The following is a 7,962-nucleotide window of genomic DNA, read 5'->3' on the forward strand; positions in this document are numbered from 1 at the left end:
AAGTCCAGCAGAAGGAGAAGAAGAAAGAAAGAAAGAAAGAAAAAAAAAAAAACTTCTACATGCTAAAATCAACAGAGTGAAAAGGCAATCTACAGAATGTGATAAAATATTTGTAAATCACATATCTGATGGATATAAAGATCCCAGCTTAGGTTTGTACCTATGGGCCTGGGTGCAGAGATCATGGTGGTAGAATGAATGTTCGGGACAGTGGCAAAAAGTGATCAGTAGAACATGGATTCGCTTTCTCTGCACTGAGTTCACCAAATAAGAGGGGCAAGATGGAAGGCAGGGAGACCATTTAGGAGGCTGCCAGTGCAGTGCTGGGAATGGAAAGAAGCCACAGACTAAGGGCTACCTAAGAAAGAGCAGGAGAGCCTTGAGATCTGTGGGGTAAGGAGACAGGGGTAAGATGGACAAGTGTATCCCCAGTGCAGATTGGCAGTAGTGTGGAGACATCAGTAGAGAACAGTGACTCTTAGCAACCTTCTCTAGGTAGGTAACACAGGAGCCAGGTGGTTTGTGGGGAAGGAGTTTTATTTTGAACTGGTTTGATTTGAGGCTCTTGGAGAGAATCCCAGTGTTCATTAGACAGCTGGGCAATAAATCTAGAGCTTGAAAAGAGATTTGCTGTACAGGCATAAAAGCCTCTGTTATATGATCTTACTACTGAACTAAACTAAAGCTCTCTTCCTTATACTGTAGGGCACCTGTATTAGGGATGCTTTAATGTCCTGGGTAGAAGAAATATGAAAGCTTATTGCACCTGGGAATTGGCTACCAGTGGGGACTAGTGGTGCTCCAGTGGGAAATCTACCTCTTATGTTGCATTTGGAAAATCCCCTCCACCAATGGATATCAGGAGATATTTTGAAATATGAAATTTATGGAGTTATAATCCAAATCTTTTTTGCTATAATCCAAATCTCCAGTTTCTTTCTAAATTCTTCTAAAACAAACAAACAAACAAACAAATAAATAAATAAAATCTGCCAGGTAGCAGGAAATAAATATTCTCTCATTTTTCCCCTATTGTTTCACCCCACCCTGCTTTTAGGCTCCCCTTAAAATTCAAAGCAAGAGAATTTCTCAAACAGTCAAATCTAGATTCTAGGTTAGTTGAAACAAATACCACTTTCTATAGGCTTAAAATAATCCTATGGAATCAAAGTTATACTGAAATCCACAAAAACAAAACACAAGGCAGCAAAACAGAAAAGGGCTCTGTAGGTCTATTTTTTGTTTGTACTGGTGATTGAACGAGTGCTTAACCTCTGAGTCACATCCCTAGTCCTTTTTTATATTTTATTTAGAAACAGGGTCTTGCTCAGTTGCTTAGGGTCTCGATAAAGTGCTGAGGCTGACCTTGAACTCACAATTCTCCTGCCTCAGCCTCCTGAGTTGCTGGGATTACAGGCCTGTGCCACAGAGTCCTGCTGTAGGTCTATTATGAAAGAAAAAAAAAGTTAACTTTCATGTATACCTGCTATCTAAGCACTCTGTGTTATATTTTGTTATTTTATTTACCTCTTATGGTAATGCTAGGGGGTAATATCATTTCTGTTTTTAAATGTGCAGGAATAATTTCAGGAAGAATAAATACCAGTAGGTTTGAAATATATAATTGCTTTCTATTTTAGCTTCTCACAGATATTCTGTTTTTTTTTTTAATGAGCAAATAAATATGTAATGCCCTCATTACCAGATCATTTCATCTCTACACAGAACATGAATTTTTACTTTTAAGTTTTGAAGTATGGGCTTTCCCCATTTAGGCCAGTAGTTCTCAATTGGGAGCATTTGTGACCCACAGTGGAAGTCAGTTAATGTCTGGAGACATTTTGGTTGTCACACATGGGGTGGAGGAGTGCCACTGGCTTTAATGGATAAAGGGCAAGAATACTACATTTTGTAATCCCTGGAACCCCAATGACACAGAGTCAGTGGTACCAAGGATGAGGAACCCGATTTAACAGAAAGCAAAATCATCCAATGTAAGCTATTAAACAAAATGTCATATTTGGCTGGGCTCTGTGGAGCACTCCTGTAATCCCAGTGGCTCGGGAAGCTGAGACAGGAGAATCACGAGTTCAAAGTCAGCCTCAGCAATGGTGAGGTACAAAGCAACTCAGTGAGACCCTGTCTCTAAATAAAATACAAAATAGGGTTGGGGATGTGGCTCAGTGGTTGAGTGCCCCTAAGTTCAATCCCTGGTACTCCCCTCTCCCCCAAAAAAGAAAAAAAATGTCACATTTGTCAGTAAGTGTGATCTTGCATAATTATATTTAGAAATAAAAATAATATCACAAGTAGTAACATTTCTTTGGTTTTTCTTTGGTAACTAAAATAGCTTAAACCTCAGTTTAATTCTAGAAGAGCTGGATTCCCAATTGTTATACTGCTTAAATTCACCAAAGAGGAAAATGTGATTTATTAGCTGTAGGAGACTAGTTGGTTGGAGTTAAGTATTTTTTTGATGTAACTGAACTGTGTTTTTTTTTTTTTTTTTTTAGCAGTTTTCTTATGTAAAAAGTTTGAAGTTTTGCTGGGTGTGGTGGCACATGCTTGTAATCCCAGTGACTTGGGAGGCTGAGGCAGGACAATTAAAAGTTCAAAGCCAGCCTCAGCAACTTAGCAGGGCATGGCTCAGTGGTTAAGTGCCTCTGAGTTCAATCCTTGGTACCAAAAGGAAAAAAAAAAAGTTTGCAGTTTTCATTACCATACAAGACCCTAATAAATGTGAATGAATGATCAATCCTTTAGTTTTCCAGTTAGGTCACCTATAAAAATGATGCTTGATGAGAACATCCTGGGCATTTCCCAAATTATTTGCACATGTCAAAAACATTTTATTAGAGACTTCATCTTGTACAAGAAATACTCCTGACATGTAGTGAGCCGAGCAGGGGGCCCCTGCCAAAGATATACTCACTCCTTAACCCCTAGAACCTGTGAATGTGACCTGCTTGGAAAAAAGTCTTTGTCAATTAATTAATGTAATCAAATGAAATCATTTTAGATTATATTGGGGACCTCACTGTAGTGGCAAGTGTTCTTTTCATAAGGGACACATAGAGAGGAGAAGGCTATGTGAAGACTGCTCAGAGGCTGGAGTCAGGTAGCTAAAGCCCAAGGAATGCTGAGAGCACTTGGAGCTGGGAGAGGCCTAGAGGGAGCCGAGTAACTTTGGAGGGAGCACAACACCACTGACACCTTAATTTTAGACTTTAAACCTCCATCACTGTGACAGAAAATGAATTTCTGTTTTTGTAATTCCTTAGTTTGTGGTAATTTATTATGGTATCCTTTGGAATTTTTTTTTTCTGCCAAGAAGAATTTACCAACATCAATAGTATCAAAGAAGAAAAGGAAAGAATGTAATTGGAAAAATTCAAAACTTATTAAGAAGAGCTTCTATTCTCCAGATACTAAAACAAAAAGCAAACTAAAGCAGTGATACGTCCTACTGGAAGTTGCTCAACCAGGAGGGAGAGAAATTCTATTGGTCATATATGTGGTTGTTACTTTTGACAGGAAGGAGCCATTTCATTGTTGCAGTTCTTCTCTGTACAATTAGGAGAGTAGCCAGACAGTTAATGACCCTGTCTAGATAATGTGGTGAAAAATATTTCTTTCAGAGGGCATCAAGGAGAACTTCACACAGGAGGTGACATTTGAATTGGATAGTGAAGCAGGAGTAGGAGTTAGGGCAGTTCATTTGGGGCAGAGATGCAGTATGTGAAAAGGCACAGGGGTGCAAGTGTATGGAAATGCATGACAGATATTGTGACTAAGAAGTGGGATTGAGCCATTGCTCCTTCAAGAGCACGTGTGGTGGCACATGCCTCTAATCCCAGCAACCCAGGATGCTGAGGCAGGGGGATGCAAGTTTGAGACCAGCTTGGACAACTTGGCAATAAAAAATAATAAGGTCTGGGGAGGTAGCTCAGTGGTAGAGTGCCCCTGGGTTCCATCCCTAGTATCTGAAAAAGAGAGAGAGCGAGCATCAAATTACAAATACTTATCAATAGAATTTCTCTCTCTCCTGGTTGAGCAATTTTCAGTAGGATATATTATTTGCATTAGTTTGCTTTTCATTTTAGTAACTGGAGAATAGAAGTTCTTCTTAATAAGCACAGGTGGTATTAGTAAGAAAAAATTTGGAAAAATAGGTATGGATTACACTGAGAGGGCTCTTCATGACCTGTCTTAGCATTTGACCTTATGAGTGTGAGCGGTGATAAGCCATTAAGGAGAGCAAGTGACGAGATTACATTTATCAGACTGAAGGACATGGTCTTTCAACACTGGAATGTCCCATCTCTAATTTCTTAATCTTTTAAAGCTCAACACAAATGACACTTTCTCTTATTTATTTATTTATTTATTAAATCTTTTAAAATTTGTTTTAATTAGTTATACATGATAGTAGAATGCACTTATATACTTTGATATATCACACATAGATGGGATATAATTCCTCATTTTTCTGAGTGTACATATTGTAGAATCACATTGGTAAATGACATTTTCTCTAGTGTAAGTTTTCCAATTCCTGATTTCAGTCACGTGCCCTTCTGAGTTCCCGTAGCCTTGTTTTTTTCCTTTGTTACATACCCATTTCTTAACACGATGTTGGAAAATGAAGGCCTTGGACCCCATGTTCTTTTCTTTCTGTCTCATATGAGGATGGGAAAGAGTAGGAGAAAGGCTATTATTGCCTCTTAATTTTATGCATGATTAACACTCAATGAACTTTTATTTTTTTTTAAAGAAAAGAAAGCGGGGGAAAGAAAACCACTATGGGCAGTATTTTATATTATCTGGTTCCAGCATTGGGATTAACCATTATTTTGTGAAAGTGGACTTAATACTGAATCAAGCTATAGGGAATTATTAGTATTAATGTTATAATTATTACTAGTTTGACTAGAAGAGGTATAGGCTTGCTGAGCCTAGGAATGTGTTACTAGTGAGAGCTAATCAAAACCTGAAATAATGTCAGGGGCTGGGACTGTAGCTCAGTGGAAGAGTGCTCTTTGGCATGCATGAGCCCCTGGGTTCAATCCCAGTACAAAAAAAAAAAAAAAAAAAAAAAAAAAGGCAAGTTGAGATGATCTTTGCTAAATGTTGTGGATTAGAGTATCTTTATGAATAATGATATACATGGGATAAGTTTAGCTTTGTTGCTTATGCTCCAAGTCTTTTATAGTCTTTCTGGAATTCAGTTTCTTTGGGTTCTTGCCTGATTCCTGTCCACTTTGTTTCTGCTTTCTGTTGCTTCCCTGGTAGGGTCTTTCACCACCTTCTCTGACTTCATTTCTTTTGGCCTTTGGGGAGTGCATTTAATTTTTTACCCTAGACTCACTTTGCATTCTTTCCAGCTTACCTCAAAAATACTGAAGACTGCTCAGTGAATCAATCAATCAACAACTCCATTAATATTCACTTCCTGCTGTTGTCCGCACCACTTTGGGTCTCAGTTCTTTGTGTTAACATTTAACTGCTTCCTTTACCCATGGGGTAAAGGAACTTGCTCTAACTCCACAATATTCTAAACCTTCTTTGCGGTCCCACAGTACCTAGCCTAGGATCAAAAGACAGACTTGCTTCTGTAGGCAGATCTTGGCACAGCCTGAGTACCAGGCACTGTCTGGTTGATTCTCTTGGGGCTTTCTTTGTTCTGATCATAAGCAGAACAATGCTAATTTGGATTGGGGGCTACTTACCCAGCCAAAGGTGTTCATCTAAGGTAACTTGGGGCAGTGGGCCCAGCGGAATTGTGGAACTATCTACTGGATTAAGAGAGTAATACTGTGAGCCTTTATGAATAAGCATTCTATAAAAATCTAACTCCTAAGTACTAATTAGACATTTCCTGCTAGCAATTTTGTTTATCTGTGTGATTTAAGCAAAAATGTGATATATAGATAAATACATAGCCATGAACAACAGCATACACAAGCATATTATGTTTAAAAAGGACCATCTTGGGTATTAGGATATCTGATATCTGACTTTGGACCATACATTCTGTGTCACCAACATCAGAGATGTGACAAGATTTCTGAAGGTATTCCAAGTTCTAACACTGCTTTATTCTAAGTCATCCTTATTTGTGGTGAGATTAATTATTGATCCGTGTTTTCTTTGTTCTGGCGGTGAAAGCAGGGTGGTATGTTGTGGTGGTTCCAAGTTTGTACCCAGACATCCAGGTTCAGCTACTCAGGAACTATGACCTCACATAAATGGGTCACCTTTCATTTCATTCATTCATTGTTTTCATAAATTGGGAATAATAGGATCTACGTCACGGTCAGTGAACAGAAAAAAATGTTTATTTTTTTAGATGAATTAAATATATATGTACATCTAGCCCTTGAAACAATGACTGGGGCAAAGTATTCTTTAGATGTTAGCCACTCTTCTAGCAGATTTGCTTCTTTAATTATTAGCTCTGTGTTCTTTTATCTTTTTGATTCATTTCTATTCTTCTCAGGATCTTTCAGGTTCTGTGGCTCTCCCTCACCAACACACTCTGTCCTTGTCCATCTTCTCCACCTTACTTTCCTTCCCTCTGATCACTTGTACTGCACAGCACACTGTGTGTGTGTGTGTGTTTTTTAAAATATCTTTACTTACTTTCCAGTCCTCCCTTTACAATATTATGCTTCATTAGGACCAGGAATGTTGTTTTGGACTCTGTTTGGTCCCTGGTACCTAAGATACTAGGATACTGCTTGACATCTTATAGGCACTCAATATAAATATTTGTTGAGGGGCTTTTGTGGCTCAGTGGTAGAATACTTGCATAGCATGTGTGAGGCACTGGGTTTGATTCTCAGCACCACATATAGATAAATAAAATAAAGGTCCATCGACAACTAAGACAATATTAAAAAAACTTGTTGAATAAATTAGGTTTAGTATATGTATATTTGCTTCACAAAAATTTCTTTCTGATGATTTTTAATTGTACTCATCCTGTATAGAGAGGAGACCAGGCAGCAGGGCATGAAGAAAATCAACCTAGTCCATTTCCATGGGGACTTAGGGTCTTTGCATTTGCAGTTCCTGCTGTCTGAAACACTCTTTCTCCAGATGGCACATCTCTTTATCACTCACTTCTAACTTCAGGGAGTGTCCCCTTGTCAGCTCCTTCTTAAACAAATGGCATTAAAACTAGCTACCTGCTTGCTTCTCTTCCTCTCTCAGAATGCACACTGCTAAATGGCGATGATCGATGATCATGCTTTATGCACCACTGTATGCTCAGTACTCACTCCAGGATCTAGGGTATGTTTTGAAGATGATTTTTGTTGAATGAAAGAGTAAGTGGATGGCTGACTTAGACATTCATGATCTCATATCTTAATCCATACTTGCTTAAAGTGTTTTCATCGTGTTCCTAAAACTAATTTTATACATGTTTGTCTTACCTGTTTGATCATGGACTTACTGAGGATCGAGAGGAGGAACCAGGCCACTTTGGTACCTAGGACAGTGCTGTGCTCATAACCAGCTCCATCAATGATGTGGGAAGGTTTTAGAAACTGTGAAAAGCAACAACCCTCTTATTTCTCCTCCTCTTTATCACCACCACCACCACCACCACCACCACCACCACCACCATCATCATCTTTGTGCTTTTTATGGCCCTGAGTATACAAACAGGAATAACAATGTATTTCTGCCTGAGAGTGATTATGAATTTAGTCTTGGGAAGGAAAGCTTAAAAAAAATGACAAGCTAAGTAACAAATTTGTGACACAAGCTGCAACAACTCTAGGCAGAACATATTATGAGTCTGTCTGGTTAGAAGCAGCTTCCTGGGATGTGAAAAATGTATAGGACTGAGGTAAAGGGAAGGGGGAATCGTGGGGGTGGAGGAGTGGAGACCCAGGGCCCGGACTGAGCTATATGCTGTAGAAGTTCATGGGTACAGATCTTGGCTTTGCATCA

The sequence above is a fragment of the Urocitellus parryii genome, chromosome 5, assembly GCF_045843805.1.
Source record: "Urocitellus parryii isolate mUroPar1 chromosome 5, mUroPar1.hap1, whole genome shotgun sequence".
Lineage (NCBI taxonomy): Eukaryota > Metazoa > Chordata > Mammalia > Rodentia > Sciuridae > Urocitellus > Urocitellus parryii.